This window comes from Carassius auratus, chromosome 38, assembly GCF_003368295.1.
Source record: "Carassius auratus strain Wakin chromosome 38, ASM336829v1, whole genome shotgun sequence".
Classification (NCBI taxonomy): Eukaryota; Metazoa; Chordata; class Actinopteri; order Cypriniformes; family Cyprinidae; genus Carassius; species Carassius auratus.
The window spans coordinates 11,930,241-11,948,022 of NC_039280.1; the positions used below are offsets into that span (position 1 = coordinate 11,930,241).

The following is a 17,782-nucleotide window of genomic DNA, read 5'->3' on the forward strand; positions in this document are numbered from 1 at the left end:
GACAGTAGTATGAGATAGTGAACCTGAAGACACGTTTAAACAACTAATATAGTGCTGCTGCTATAGGGAAGAGCTGGATGATGTGAAGAAGCTGTTAATGGGATCCCGATCGGCCAGCGTCAGCCCCACACGATCTCCTCCTCCTCCCCTCTCCCATACCTCGCAAGGCCAGCACCTTAGACACCAGGATCTCCACCAAGCAAGGTACAGAAAGCTGGATTAGAAATGCACAGTGATCTTGTATTCAATTCCAAGGCGTTAAGACTTGCTTTCAATTTCTTTAGTCGAGCAATATGACACGAGACTATTCTTGACGCTGACCTGGCCTCATACACATGGAACAGCTCCACCCTGCCCTCTACAGTCTCCACTGGTGCTGCTTACGGCTTTCACAGCAACACCAACAACATGTCAACGGGAGCTACTCTTGTTACCAGCACATCACCATCCTCCTTATCAGGTCTGCACAGTTTCTGGTGTATTATAAATAAAACAAGCCTACTAATACATCAAAATATTCAGTTGAAGGCACAGTTCTCCTACAAGTATATTAGCTAAATACATGTTATTTCTTGATTTACAGTGTATGGCTTCCACAACAATTTGGCTCCTGAGAGTGGAGTTCTAACTTCCAGTGGAGTTAACACACACTCAGGTATCCTCTGAGGCATATAATATTAAATAATTGTGATGACATGCTGTGACAAATGACAAGTTAATAACATTCCTTGTAAGCATGTTTCATTTATGTTTTAGGATATGGAGTGCAGAAGAATTATTTGACAAGTCCCAGCAGCACTCTTGGTTCTGGCACAGGCATCTCCACCGCAGGTGTTTGTTACATATTTTTTTCTGTACATCATAGCTCAACAACAGACCCGATTTGGGGATATGAGAGAGTTTTGGGACAGCTGATAGAATCGTCACTTGCTCTGTCGCACAGTGCTGAACTGTCAAAGTTGTAAATAATTACAAAATCAGTATGAATTTTCACTGTGTTAAGAAAAAAGAATAACATTTGATGAAATTTGTTAATATAACAATATATACTGTAAATACACTGCTGTTCAAAAGGTATGCTCACTAAGGATGCATTTATTCAATCGAAATAAAGTAAAACAGTAACTTTTAATACTTAATTAATAATATTACTGTGCAATTTTATATAAATAACTGATTTCTATTTTAATTATATTTTAAAATGTATTATCATCGTATTATAGCAAAACTAAGTGTCACATAATCCTTCAGAAATCATTCTAATTGGCTGATATGATGCTCAAGCAACATTTCTTCTGATGATTGATATCTTCTGATTATCAATGTTGAAAACAGTTGTGCTGCTAAATACTGTTGTGGAAATTATGATAGATTGCAACCAGATCAAAGTCTTTACTAACACATTTGTCAAGGTTAATACATCCTAGATTTTTCTGTTTGGGTAAGTGAAAATGTTGTGAAAATCAGAACTATCTTTAGATAATTCTCTAAAGAGGTAGTCATTGTTACTTGATGAACAGTGTCATTTTAAGTACAAAGAAATACTTGACATTCAGACATCTTTGTTTATTTGTTATGTGTCTGTTTTTAGGATATGGAGTGCAGAAGAATTATTCCTCAAGTCCCAACAGCACTCTTGCTGTCAGCACAGGAGTCTCCACTTTAGGTATTTGTTTATAGTCATACAGGAACAAGATTTATGGCTACTGTAGTTCTTTAAGATGCAGTCAGTGTGACTTGATAAACAGGAAGATTTTGTCTCATATTAGGAACTGGTACAAGGACCCTTAATGAGAATGTGTCGAAGAGATACCTGACGCTGGAGAAAGAGAACATTCCAGTGAAGAGAGAAACCGAAGAACTTATCCTGACCAAAGACAGTGGCAAGCAGTTTACTAACAGCACCCCTAATGGGACAGCAGGTAAAAAAGTAGTATACTTCAAGTTTTATTTCTATACTTAAGGAAAGTTCATATTTTTCTATATTTTAAGTATACTTTATGTAGCAAGTATACTAACATCAGTGTTCTAGTAGTATACTTGAAGGTGTACTGTTTCAAAACTCCTTGGGACTAAATTTCTAGTATATAAAATGTTCTAGTATATAAAAGTGTACTATAAAGTACAGTAGCAAACTTTGAGTACACAATTAGTTTGCCTCAATTTTTGTAGTTTGTACTGCAATTATACTAAAAGTAAAACTTATAGGTTTATTGATAATTTAATTATTAAATACTTTGTACAATTTTAAGTTTAGTGTCAGTAAACTACTAGTTTAGTAGTTTTATACTCATAAGTTGTCTTTAAGTGAACTTTACATAATACTCTAAGTATACTTTTTTAAACACTTTAATGTGGGTAAGTTTCATAAAAAATAAAGAAATACAATTTTGAACAAAATGTTGAAAAAAAGACTATGAATTGGAATCAGAATGATAATCAAAACATAGATGGAGTCGATCAACACCCCAAAGTTCATGATTACCTCTTCATCGGTTGACAGCTTATTCCATTACGTTACAGTTTTAAAGCTGTTTCATGTCAGATGTTCGTGTTACATGTGTTAGCTGTTGTTTCTTTTTTCTTCTTCACTTGTGTTTTTTTGGAAATTCTGTGCAGAAGATGTGTACTAGCCCCTCTACTGTGTAATAATGAAAACACTGATTCTAGGAGTATAGCTCAAATATATTTAGACTTTTTGTAAGTATAAGTCAAGTATTCTTGAATGTAATTTTAAGTATATTTATTAGGGGTACATACAGCCCATTCCTGATAAGTTCAGTAAAAAAAAATTTTTTTAAATACTAAAAAGTATTTTTAGTTTAAAAGAAGTATATCAATAGCGCACTTGAATAAACTTATTTTTCGTAAGGGACAGGATACTAGTTTTTTATTTGATGTTGCAAGGGGAATTATTTGTGGTGTTTGAATGAAAGCGAATCAAAATATAACATGATTAATGCTATGACATACTCTAAGCACTGCATTCTGATTAACTGAATACACTCTTTGCTTTTAAGGCTCGTATTCAGATGTTTCAGTGAAGAAGGAAACTATGATGACCAGCTATTCTGAAAGTGCCCCTGTAAAGTCTAGCTCTGGCACACATTGTAAGTGCTTAATTTTCATGTATCTTGATGTTACTTTTAATTTACATGGTTTCCTCTTGAAGCACTTCTAGTCTCAAATAAATATTGAAAATATCTGTTGACATCATAAAACCAATTTTATTTATTTTTTTACCTATATAAGATGGCTCTACATCAGTGTCAACAAAAGACAAAGCTACTTATGCAGGTAAAACCTTTTTATTTGAAAAAACAAAAAAACAGTGCGCACAGTATGTACCATCATACTGTTGAAAACAGAGAATCACAATCTTCCTGTGTGTGTCCTGTCAGAGATTCGTAAGGCCAAGGTTGTTGATGATGATGATGGCTGTAATGGTGGAGGGGGTCTTTGTGGATGTGGGCCAAACTGCTGTTCCTGGTGGAAGTGGCTTCTGGGCTTTTTGCTCAGCCTCCTGTTGCTCCTCGGCCTTCTTTTTGGACTCATTGCTTTATGTAAGTCTTGTCATTTTAATGAAAGACATGATTCATTTATTCATTATTTCTCCTGAGCAAAAAAATTATAGCTTCATTTTAAAACTGTACAGAAGAAGGTTTTCAAAATATGAGGCAAATTATGGTTCACCAAATAATTTCAATAAAATGTATTCAAAATTTGATTAAAAAGTTATTTAAAAAATAATAAGCAAAAAATTAATTCTTACCTCTGGATTTGGTTTAATTTGGGAGAAGGGAATTGTATCTTATGGATCAATGTGTATTTATCAGTAGAGGATTCCAGCTCAACTCAAGAATAGGTTTTCTGCCTAACTTAGGTATATGTACTATTGCATTGTCTTCTAATCTGAAGCAAATCTCTTTTCCTTGAAGCTGAGGAGGTAAAGAATCTGAAGTCTCGTGTCAGCGCTCTTGAGGGAATATCCTCCTCCATGACAGCTCGCACGAGTCGACTGTCCGCTCATATTGATGACAGTGGCATAAATAAACAAGTTGGAAGTAAAGCTGCATATTTTAGTTCAATGGATTCTGCAGTTTATTCAGACAGTTCTGTACTGCAAAGAAATGTACAGCAAATACTGAGAGAAGAGTTGCAGTCTGAAGACATGAAAGGTACATGTGAACACAGTTCTGCTTAAACACACAACAAATGCACCTGAACATGTACAATGTTTATAAAATGTCACGCATATATGTATATGTTTAATACAAATAATATTACATTTAATACATATTTTTTTGTGTATCTAGTCTTACTTGCTTCTTCAGTTAAAGCTGAAAGAGGACCTCCAGGGCCTAAAGGTACACCAGATATAGAGTTTTTACTGAACTGCCAGTACAGAAAATTATATTTATTAATTCTATGGAGATTCAATAGTCAGTAACCTGCTTTTCCGTCACTACTGCATCAATCACACATCTGCTCGTTTCACCACTTTCAGGTGACACTGGATCTCCAGGAACAAAGGGTTTGTACAATTTTAAAACTGGCTGTGAAAAGTCTGTGAACCAGTTGACCTGGGCTATATGTTTAAATTGATCTGCTCACAGTCTTAAACATGAAAACATAAACAATGTAAACTCTTTTTCAGGAGATAATGGTTCTCCAGGCTTCCCAGGTAAGAATAATGTTTGATGCTCTGTGGAGCTAGGACAGTTGTGCAGAATGAAGTCTTAACAGATGTTCATCTCTAGGTCCATCAGGAATCCCAGGACATCCAGGAAGAGATGGACAAAAAGGAAGTGCAGGTACCTGAAACAATACGCAGCACTTTTATTCTGTGGGAAAATCATTCACCATCATTAATTCTGTGTTTAAATCACAAAGTATATTAACAAGAACCCCAAAAGATAAGGCCTAGAGGTTAAGGTTTAGAAATACAGTCTATAAATGCTGCATCTGACAGGTGCTAATACTGTAGCACAAAAACATAAACTTTTAATAGTCAATTCTTACAGTCCATTTGAGAGACTAGTCCCTACCTACATTCAGGATGCATCTGTTCCTGTAGCTCAATTGGTAGAGCATTGCGGCATCAAGCGCATGTTTGGGGGGTTTGTTTCACCGGGAATACATGATAGGTAAAAATTGATAGCCTGAATGCACTGTAAGTCGCTTTGGATAAAAGCGTCTGCTAAATTCATAAATTTAATTTAATTTAATTTTAATTTAATCTGTTCTGTGAACATTTAACTCAGTCCTGTTAATGCTCTTGGTTCTTTTGAAAAAAAGAAGGAACCTTTTCCAGATGTTGCCTCATCAAAGCTTTAAAATGTGTATGACAGGTGAACGTGGTCCAGAAGGACCACCAGGTTTCAGAGGAAGAGATGGTCAGCCTGGACCCCGTGGAGATCCAGGTCCTGCAGGGGCCGGAGAAAAGGGTGAAAGGGGTAAGATACTGCATACTTTGAGAATATGGCTCTTGAGCATTAAATTTGTTGTATTTCATTCATTACAATTACAGGGTTCTCATACAAAAAGTAAATTCAACTGTTATTTTGATCTAATTTGCCATGTGTCTGTGCACTTGTTCTTTCTTCAGGGATTCCTGGTCCTTCTGGATCTCCTGGTCTTGTTGGTCCACCTGGGCCTAAAGGTCAGTACACAAAAAGCAATTTATATAAAGGCTAATACTTATTATATTCAGTGAAATTAGCTGTACAGAATCATTTGAGATTGGCAAAAGGAAATGCATTGGCATAAATATATGAACTTGAATATGAATGTTAATTAAACAGTAATGCAGTAATTGCAAGTGTTTGATCTTGATCTTATTTTTTCTGTTTAACAGGTGCTAGTGGTTTACATGGTAATCAACTCATTCTTTACAAAAAATATTTTAGTGACATTTTGAATTTTTTTTGTGTTCTAAAATAATGACATTACATTTGTTTTCTGTGTAGGTGAACAAGGCCCTCAAGGCTTCAGAGGTGAACCTGGCCCTGCCGGTGCTAAAGGTGTGTATCACAGCTAACACTTTACAGTACGTATATTAATAAAATCATAATCTTTAATATAAATAAATAAATACATATTTTTTTCCAGGTGATAGAGGACTTACTGGTCCACCTGGAATTAAAGGTTTGTTGCTAATTATATTTGAGTCTGACGTACAGTATCCAGTTCTTAATTATAGTCAATGTGAATTCATGTAAAATTGTGCATGTGTTGTGTCAGGTGATCATGGTGATAGAGGGGAAAATGGATTGCCAGGTGTGTATACTTGTACTGAGCCATAAGAACTTTATTATTTTGTGCCATGTTTACAAATATGTGTTTCATTGTTAAATCACTGTACCCTCTGTCAGGTGCTCCTGGTGCTGCAGGACGACAAGGGCCATCTGGTGAGAAAGGAGCTAAAGGATCAGAAGGTGATTCATCTGTAGGAACAGACACAAACCTGAGATTTGTCTTTTTGCTATTTTATTATTAGAACAGGGAGAGAACAGACATGGTAGGCAGAAAAGTGTGACGGGAATCAGCAAATGACTAATTAGCAGAGTCTATAATTCAGGTTGTCTGTATGCATATAGTTCAACGTCAGACAGAGCTATATTTTTAACCGTGATGTGTTGGCCATCAACAGCAAAAAATGTAGTTTCAAATAAATGCTGTTCATTCTATTCATCATAGTTTGCACAAAAATATTAAGCAGCATGACTGTTTTCAACATTGATAATAATAAGAAATGTTTCTTTAATGCCAAATCAGCATAGTAGAATGACTTACTGTAAGGACACTGAAGACTGGAGTAATGGCTGCTGAAAATTCATCTTTTCCATTACAGGAAAAATTGCCTGTTAAAATGTAATGAAATAGAATAAAGCTTTTTTAAATTGTAATAATATTTCACAATATTATACTTCTTTCAAAATCATTACAAAATCGTACTGACCGAAGTATATCTAAATGATAGGCCAGAATTTGTTTGTGGCAATTATTTGTCAAACTATTTGTTTTCCTGAAACTAAATCAATAAATAGTATTGCTTCACTATTGCTTAGTTGGCTGTGGGTGTATGGAATCTATTAAAGCTCTATTATCATCTTAGATTGGTGTAAAAGAAGTCCCCAGATAGTCATTTTGTCATTTCATTTTAGGGCCTCAAGGACCTGATGGTGAAAAGGGACAAAGAGGTGAGAGGCATTTTCAGATTTGATGATTCCAAACCAAATATTTATTTTTCTTGTGTACCTATATCTGCATCTTTATTTAATTTGTCTGTATTCTGTATTCTGTATCATCTTTTACTCATATTTAGGTGAGCCAGGCTCAATTGGCTTACCAGGAATCAGAGGACCACCTGGACCACCCGGTGATGCTGGGCAACCAGGTATAAAAACATGAATCTTCATTTAATATAAATAAAAAAATAGAAAACAATAATCCTAATTTTGAGAAAATGACATTAATCTTCATGTTATAACACAGTTTCTGTCATTTTCCAAGGGGTTATACACATCAGTACTGAAGTTTAATAATGTCTGAAAAAATAGGTGAATTATTTTAGTTTAAAAAAATTAATAACTCTACTATTCTCTTTAAATCAGGAACGCAAGGGATTCAAGGACCTCCAGGTAACCTGTCACTTGTACTGCATTATTTTATGTGCATAATGTTTGTGTTAGAATTTTATGCAATTTCGATTTTTACAGTTTGTCTTAGTTATGTATGAAGATATAATGGTAATCATGTTGCTTTTTGCATAGGCCTACCTGGCAATCCTGGTCAGCCTGGAGCGAAAGGTGCAGTATAGTGGTTGTTTTAGTATAATAGACCATAGGACCATGTTTAGCGGTCTTTTGAAGTCTTACATTTTTAGCAATATTTTTATTTTTATATAATTTTTTTTTTTTTTTTTTTTTTTTTTTTTTATTATTATTGGACATTAGAATCATGTGTGTGCAACAATGTCTAAATAATGAATCTGAAAATCTTCACAGGTGAGACTGGTGAGGCTGGAAGAGTGATCAATGCAGGTAAGACTGCATGAAGTATGAAAACATATTTAACAGTTCAATGTGCAACCAACTTACATTGAGAGCTTTAATTTACAGCAGGTTTTAGCTCAGTGGCAATCCCAGGACCACCTGGAAGCCCTGGTCCTCCTGGCCCACCTGGATCTCCAGGACTCTCAGGTATGTTCATAATCTTAATTCTTAAAAAAAAAAAAAAAAAAAAAGATTGCAAAATGTTCTGTGCTTTGTATATGTTAACAATCCAATGAATGACATATACTTTAACTAATTGCACTGTTTAGGTGGGTACTTCAGAATATTTATTATTTTATTTTATCATATTTCTTTGTATGTCTAGGACCCATTGGGCCTGCTGGAATTCCTGGTCATTCTGGTAAATTATCATTTTTCATCTGGTCTTCCTGTGTAATATTGTATATTAGTAAAATAAAAATGATATCCAAATGACCTTCCATCCACCTTGATTTCTGTGCAGGTCCTAAAGGTGATAAGGGAGATCAAGGAGAACCGGGTATTGCTGTTAACACTGGTGAGACAACGCGAGCAGAAAGTGAGTCTTTATTTAAAAGATCTGATTTGAATATTAGTAATGTTTAGATATGCATTAATTTAATACTTTCGTGTCCTTTTTAGGACAGTATGGTGCTGGACAAGTTTCTGGACCACCTGGTCCTCCTGGTCCCCCAGGGCCTCCTGGACGTCCAGGTACCATAACATTATCCATGAAACATTTAAGGATCAACATCTGATTTTTTTTTTGCCACGTACATTGTCTTTTGAATTTGAAATGTAATATTTATGAAATTATTTAGCCATATATATATATATATATATATATATATATATATATATATATATATATATATATATATATATATATATATACAGTAAAGATCAAAAGTTTGGACACACCTTCTCATTCAAAGAGTTTTCTTTATTTTCATGACTATGAAAATTGTAGATTCACACTGAAGGCATCAAAACTATGAATTAACACATGTGGAATTATATACATAACAAAAAAAGTGTGAATCAACTGAAAATATGTCATATTGTAGGTTCTTCAAAGTAGCCACCTTTTGCTTTACTGCTTTGCACACTCTTGGCATTCTCTTGATGAGTTCAAGTGACTACCTCAAGAGGTAGTCACTTGAAATGGTCTTCACTTTACAGGTGTGCCCTGTCAGGTTTAATAAGTCTGATTTCTTGCTTTATAAATGGGGTTGGTACCATCAGTTGTGTTGTGCAGAAGTCAGGTGGATACACAGCTGATAGTCCTACTGAATAGACTGTTAGAATTTGTATTATGGCAAGAAAAAAGCAGCTAAGTACAGGAAAACGAGTGGCCATCATTACTTTAAGAAATGAAGGTCAGTCAGTCCGAAAAATTGGGAAAACTTTAAAAGTGTCCCCAAGTGCAGTCACAAAAACCATCAAGCGCTACAAAGAAACTGGCTCACATGCGGACCGCCCCAGGAAAGGAAGACCAAGAGTCACCTCTGCTGCAGAGGATAAGTTCATCCGAGTCACCAGCCTCAGAAATCGCAGGTTAACAGCAGCTCAGATTAGAGACCAGGTCAATGACACGTGGAGTTCTAGCAGCAGACACATCTCTAGAACAACTGTTAAGAGGAGACCGTGTGAATCAGGCCTTCATGGTAGAATATCTGCTAGGAAACCACTGCTAAAGAAAGGCAACAAGCAGAAGAGACTTTCTGAATCTGTGAGAATGTGAATCATTTTTACAAAATAAAAGAGATTATACAAAATGCATTTTTTTTGTACTGTCCTGAGTAAAATATTTTTTAATTATTGAATAAACTTAATTGAAATTATTAAAATTACCTCATTCAAAAGTTTGGGAACCCTTGGTTCTTAATACTGTGTATGGTAACCTGATGATCCACGACTGTCTTTCTGTTATGTGATGGTTGTGCACGAGTCCCTTGTTTTTCCTGAACAGTTAAACTGAGCACTGATCTTCAGTAAAATCCTCCAGGTCCTGCAGATTCTTCAATTTTCCAGCATCTTTTGCACATTTGAACCCTTTCCAACAGTGACTGTATGATTTTGAGATCCATCTTTTCACACTGAGGACAACTGGGGGACTCCACTATTAAAAAAGGTTCAAACATTCACTGATGGTCCAGAGGGAAACATGATGCATTAAGAGATGGGGTGTAATGAAAACTTTTGAACAAGATGAAGATATCTTTGTTGAAATATCACTTTTTCATTTAGTAATGTCCTAAATGAAGCAACAGAAGATACTTGCATGTTTTCTGGAACACAAATTAAGTACAATTTACCTTGATCTTCAAATACCAAAAGTTTTTACCCCCCGTCTCTTAATGCATCATGTTTCTATTTGGACCATCAGTGAATGTTTGAACCTTTTTTAATAGTTGTGTTTGAATCCTTCAGTTGTCTTTAAAATGGATCGATCGCAAAATCATACAGTAACTTCTGGAAAGGGTTCAAATGTGCAAAAGATGCTGGAAAACTGAAGCATCTGCAGGACCTGGAGGATTTTACTGAAGATCAGTGCTCAGTTTAACTGTTCAGGAAAAACAAGGGACTCGTGCACAACCATCACATAACAGAAAGACAGTCGTGGATCATCAGGTTACCATACACAGTATTAAGAACCAAGGGTTTCCAAACTTTTGAATGAGGCTATTTTAATAATTTCAGATTTTTCTTTTTTTTTTTTTTTGTCTTGTGGACTATATGTAATCATCTTCAGGGCAGTACAAAATAAAAAAGAACTTGCATTTGGTATGATCTCTCTTATTTTGTGAAAATTATTCACATTTTCACAGATTCTGCAAGGGGTTCCCAAACTTTCGCATGCCACTTTATATGTCATGGCCAAAAATATCGGTACCCTTGGTAAATATGATCAGAGAAGACTGTGAAAATTAATCTTCATTTTTAATCCTTTTGATGTTTTATTCCTTTCATTGGATAATACAAATTTAAAATGGGGGAAATATCATTATAAAATAAAGGTTTTTCTTTAATACACATTGGCCACAATTAAAGGAACCCTTTTTTCAGTACTTTTAAAAACCTTCATTTGACAGTTTAACAGCTCTAAATGTTCTCCTATAATGCCTGATGAGGTTAGAGAACACCTCACAAGAGATCAGAGACCGTTCTTTCATCCAGAATCATTCCAGACCCTTTAGATTCCCAGCTTCTCCTCTTCAGTTCACTCCTCTCATTTTCTATAGGCTTCAGGTCAGAGGACTGGAATGACTATAGCAGAAGCTTGGTTTTGTGCTCAGTGACCCATTTCTGTGTTGTTTTTGAGGTTTGTGTTTGGATTATTGTACAGTTGGAAGATCCAAACATGGCCCATTATAAGATTTCTAACAGAGTCAGTCATTTACAGATTTTTTATCTGTTGGTATTTGAAAGAATCCATGATGCGATGTGTCTGAACAAGATGTCCAGGACCTCCAGCAGAAATATAGACCAACAACATCAAAAATACAGCAGTATATTTCATTGTACACATGGGGTACTTTTTATCTCTGTGTTCACCAAACCCATCTTGAGTGTTTGCTGCTAAAAAGCAAATTTTTTAGTTTAATCTCACCAATGAAGTCCCATTTGAAGTTCCAGTCATGTCTGATGTTTTTGGATGAGCTAGGAGAGTTTTTCTTGTAACCTTCCTAAACAACATGTGGTGTTGTAGGTTCTGTTTTACCAATTTTTAAAGGTTTCTGAACCCAAGATTCAACTATTTTCTGCAATTCTCCAGCTGTGATCCTTGGAGAGTCTTTAGCCTCTCAAACCATCCTTCTCACCGTGCATTAGGACGATATAGACATGTCCTCTTCCAGGCAGTTTCATAACATTTTATGTTGATTGGAAATTCTTCATTATTGCCCTGATGGTGGGAATGGGATTTTTCACTTCTCTAGCTCTTTTCATCAGAAATATATTCTTTGTTTTTTCTTATTTTGATGGATGATTAAGGGAATTTGGGCTTTGTTTTCCCTCCTCTCTATATTTCTGTGAAACAGGAAGCCATAGATGGATAATTTCATGTTTATAATCATACTGGAGTGCTCAAAATGAATTGAATATGAATGGGAATATACTTCAGAGATATTTTAATCATAAGAAATTGTGAGGTGCCAATAATTGTGTCCCACGAGTATTTGAGAAAAACCTTTATTTCATAATGATATTTCCCCCCATTTTAGATTCTTATTATCCAATGAAAGGATACATTTTTGTGAATATTTTAAATAAAATATCAAAAGAATTGACAATGCAGATTAATTTTCACTGCCTTCTTTGTTCATATTTACTAAGGGTGCCGATATTTTTGGCCATGACTGGATGACAGAATAGTTTTAAAATGAATATTATACTTTTAGAGCAGATTATTCAGGATATTTAAACACATTTAATCCATTTTCACTGTTTACTCCCTGTAGGTGATTCTCGACCAGGTCTTCCAGGACCACCTGGTGAACCAGGCACACCAGGTAAGATGGACATTCATGCTTCTTTTCATCATTTCCTGTAGTGGCATACTCTTCTCAGCTTTTTTTGTTACTGACTCATAGGATATGGCAGACCTGGTCCTAAAGGAGACAAGGGAGATCCAGGAAACTTTGTGCCTAATTCAGGTTTAATTCCATCAGATGTATTAGTCTGTGCATTGAGAGTGTTGTGCTTTCTTAAGTCTCACAATTTTACAAATGTTGCCTACACAGGAACATTTTTTGCGGGACCACCTGGGCCACCAGGACCTTCAGGGCCCAAGGGATCAACAGGTTAGTCTTACCCAGAATTTGTATCTACTTGGATCTACTTGTTGATACCTTTATTCCAGCCTATCACCAGTGAACAACTATTATCAGATACTTAATGATATGTTTATGTAAATTTCAGGTGCCCAAGGTCCAAGAGGATACCAAGGTGAGGATCCATTCTCCAGCTAACACTTCATATTGGTCACAAGAACTGATATAAACAGTAAACACATAAAGTACTTAGATCACCACGTCTTATAATATAATATAATAGTGCTTTATTTGTCATATGTGACTTTTTTTAGGGGAACCAGGTCAACCTGGCATTCCAGGGAGCCCCCGGTAGAGTTAGTAAGTTAACATTTTTGTTTGGTTTATGACCCTATATGTAATTTTTGCTTTTGCTTTTCATTAAAATATAGTCAAGAGATCTTGATATTTCATGAAAACGATAACTAATATGGAATGTATTGTTTATTTTTATTCTATAAAGTCTCTGATTATGGTGTAGCTCAAGGTCCACCTGGTCCCCCAGGACCTCCTGGACCACCTGGACGAGATGGCCGTAAAGGTAAAAACCTTCAAATAATGATAAAGGCACATTGTATTCCTGTTCATTAATATCTACAGCACAATAATCTTTAAAATGATTTCCCAGGGGATCCTGGAGTACCAGGTATGACAACATTCCAAGGAGAATCAAGAGGTAAATGTTAATATGTTGCACTCTACTGCATATGTTCACCCAAAAATTACAACCCTCATCTCATTCAAAATCCATAAGACTATCATTCATCTTTCGTTCAACACAAATTATGTTTGTTTTTTTCAAGTTTTCTAATCCTATACATTTTGGATGAACTAAATCTTTAATATAGCACCATTATTAGATTATTAAATGAGGTTCCTAAAGCAAAACACTATTGTAACCCTTAATTCACTTCTTGTTGCCTTCAGTATCAGGAGCAGTTGCAGTCGGGCCCCAAGGGCGGCCTGGTCCCCCAGGACCTCCTGGTCCACCCGGTTCTCCAGGTCATTCTGCTGGATCCCATTCTGCTGCAGATTATCGTCATTACATCATGGAGTATATGCAGAGTGAGCACCTGTTGATTTGGATGATCACACTCCTGCTCCTGAAGGTCATTTTCTCATGAATGTGTGACATCTTTTCCACAGGTGACAGCATGAGGCAACATTTGTCTGGTATTCAGGGGCCACCAGGTCCACCTGGGCCTTCAGTGTCTGTAGAGGACGTGGCGTCTAGGGTTATCGCTTACATTCAGCGTAAGTTAAGATCTGCTGTGTAATGTTTGATGGATGTCTTTGCGTCCTGCTGCATTCATGGTAAAATATATCATTTTGAATCAGGCCCTGGAATTAGCGGTAACAGTATTAGCCAAGGTCCTCAAGGACCTCCAGGACCTCCTGGCCCACCTGGAAGCATAAGTGCTGAATACATCATTTCCCTTTTACAGAGTGAGTAAACAATGTCAGACCCGCTTGTGTGTGGATGGCTTTTTGAATCTTGAATCTAAGAATGGACTCCGTGACTTTTCTTATGCTCAGGAGAAGATGTGAGGCGTTACGTGACTGGCCCTCCAGGACCACCGGGTTCACCTGGCATTACTGCTAGTACCTTTAGCGCACGGGAAGTGGCAAACTATGCCATCAGATTGATGAATGGTGTGTCTTTAACCTGAACCTTATTTTAAAGAGGAAATCAATTGACTTCTGTCTTATTAATGGCATTTGTGAATTTGTGTTTTTAGAGCAGGGGATGACAGGCAGAACTGGACCACCAGGTCCTCCCGGCCAACCTGGGCAGCCTGGCCAGCCGGGCGCTTCCTACAGTGAAATAACCACTCTGCTTCAGAGTATGTTCTTCTGTTTTTGCAACATGTTTTAGAACATGTAAAGGGTTTCCTTTCCTCATATTCCACTTTGAATGTGTTTGAAGGGTCAGGGCTTAGTGGAGGCATTGGACGTCCTGGGCCCCCTGGTCCTCAAGGTATACAGGGACCCCCTGGTCCTCCTGGTACCCCAGGAGGCTCGTCTGCAGTCTCTGGTTACAAATTAGAGGACATCCAGCTCTATCTACAGAGTGAGTCGTCTCATCCTCTTGTTGTACTGTCTGATACACATTTGCAGTTTTGCAAAAAAAAAAAACTCATATGATTCTCTGTTATTTAGAGTCTGGTTTTAGGGGACCTCCTGGCCTACCTGGGCCACCAGGACCCCAGGGTCCTCCAGGAGACACTAGGGGCCTTGTTTCATATTCAGGATCTTCTGCGCGAGAACAGATCCGTGCTGAGCTGCAGGACTACCTAAACAGTGAGTGTCACTCACCACACACTCTAATCTGGGAACTGACACCTCAGAGTAACTTGGTGTATGTTTGACTGAGTTTAACAAGTGATCGCACTCCATTCTACATTCTCAAAGTTAAACGCACAATTTGAAAGGACTCTCTGTGTCCTAGATTTGTCTGACCAGTTCTTGGAAACACTTTGTGGTTGTTTGCTGCATCAATAAATAGTCTCATATTTTGTTCAGGTGACACTATGAGACACTACGTTCATGGTCCCCCTGGGCCTCCTGGACCGCCCGGTCAGAAGGGTGAACGTGGTGAAACTGGACACAGTTATCAGAGTGCCAGAAGACAATACGGCTATGGCTCTGAGATCAGTGAACCAGTGGACTACTCCAATGTTGCACTCAAAGTCACTGATTACATTAAGAGTGAGTACAGTATCATCCAAGTCAGAATGATGCGTCAGAGTTATAGTCATAATAAAGCAGTCAACTTAATCTTAGGATTCCTGATAGAAATACCCACACTTGCAATGCAGTCTTAGCTATTCATTGGTTTCCTAGTGCTTCCTAGTCCTTAACAAGTTACGTCTTTAAGAGTGAGCTACTGAATCATTCAACCAATTTGTTCTCCTCTCTAAGTAGATGCTTATTTTAAGTAAGTAATCATGTCATAAAAAAAAGTATTTTCTATATAGTGTAAATGTATTCTGGACTTAATCAATTTAACTTTTTATTTATAGGCATTACACATAATTGAAATATTTAATGGGATTGATGGAGAGCAGTAGAAAACTTTGAACATAGAAAACCATTTTCATTTAATTGCAAGTATTGTTTTTTAAATGTGCACAAATTGATGATCATTTAACATTTTTATTGTGAAATAGATATATTTTAAATCTACTTACATATTATCTCGCACTCTTTCATCATTAAAACAGAAGCGCAGCACTGGAATTAATGCTCGTTTTCTCCGTGACTTTTTCTTTATTGTTTTATGAGTACTGTGAATTTGTAAATATTTGTAATTCATATACTGTTCTTTAATCAACTATATAGTAGGGGAACATTCATATCTGGATGCAGCTGCTGTTTGCGTGTGTCACTGAGACATTCATCTAATCGATTTGTTCAAAAACACTGACTCGTTAAGGAACAAAACACTTTTGTGTGTTGTGTATGATTCTGGTTTGCTATACTGCGAGTAGCTGGCAGTGTTATGTCTAATAGTACAAAGCACTGTAATAATAATCAAAACCATCCTTTTTTCCAAAATCCTATGCAGTTGCAGAGATACCGAAGGCAATCCGAGTGTCTTGGTGCCATAGTCAGGGAAACTCTGTGGACAGATGGTCAGGCCATCACAGGGCTAGTGAGCAAATCCATCTTGCTTGTTTCCTTTAGATCAAGGTATACTGCAGGACCTGACCGAGGGATACTGGAGAACACAAGCAGGAAGGATCCAAGGACCCGCTGGGCCTCCTGGTCCCCCCGGACCACCCGGGTACAGCCGTGTGATTGCTGCCTATGGAAATGTGACGGCTGACTTAATGGACTTCTTTAGAAGTTAGTATCCGCTTTACTTTATCACATATACTGATTAAATATTGAATCACTGTATTTTTCTTGTAGCATTATTCCTAAACATTATTTAACTTTTCAGCACATGGGACCATCCCAGGGCCTCCTGGCAGGCCAGGACCCAAAGGAGACAGAGGATACCCTGGTCCTAAAGGAGAAAAAGGTACCAGTCATGATTCATATAGCCCTACTGGACAAGAAAACAAACTGAAAAGCTGCCTGCTTTAACATAAAAGTGAAGAGTGGTGAATGGAAAACTGTATGTGATCTACAGGGGAAATGGGGAGCTCAGGGATCCCCGGCCTTCCAGGACAAAGAGGGTCAGAGGGATCAAGGGGAGAAAAGGGTGAAAAAGGTTAGAAAACTACTATCAGTCATAGTATACTTGGTTTCTCATCATATACTGTAACCTAGCATTAAATAATATATATATATATATTTTTTTTTAAATGTAAAAATCATCAAATAATTATGTATTTTAAGGCAGCACTGAATCCAGCAGTCGTTCTGACATGCATCTCTATATATAACTTTAGGTGATATCCAGACTGGTAGATGGATTCGGACCAATGGTGTGTGAGGGCACACACATTTGCAGCAGCAGCACACTTTCGTGGATGCACTGATGGTGTAAAGAAACGATACATATCTTTAAGAAAATCAATTCATAAACTAGCCTTTTTTTATGAAGTAATACAGATCAGAGGCTTGTTTGGGTCCTATTTTATCACAGTATCCAGTTTATAACCAACCAAATGCATGCAATATTATAATCCATACATTTCAAACAATTTTCAGCTTTACTAGCGTGGGTTTAAGACATCAGTCTTAGTTTTCATTAGCTTACATTTAATATAGCACTTTTTACCCAGTAGTGGAATACCTAATTGCCTTGTTTTTTTTGTTGTTGTTGTTGTATTGTATGAATCTTGCCTATGGTGATGTTTGGAATTTTTTTTTCTTTTTGGTACACTAACAAAAGGGTCTTAAACACTTGTTTTTTTTTTTGAAAATGTGCTTTAATGTGAGTTATTATAAGTAAAAAGCCACTGAATGTGTAACAAAGAA

General features: G+C 36.7%; 1 pseudogene; it reads left to right on the forward strand.

Annotated features, from left to right (window-relative positions):
• LOC113057503 (collagen alpha-1(XVII) chain-like) overlaps positions 1–17,451 on the forward strand; it is an 18,193-nt pseudogene extending 742 nt beyond the window's left edge.
• The last annotated feature ends 331 nt before the right edge of the window (positions 17,452–17,782 follow it).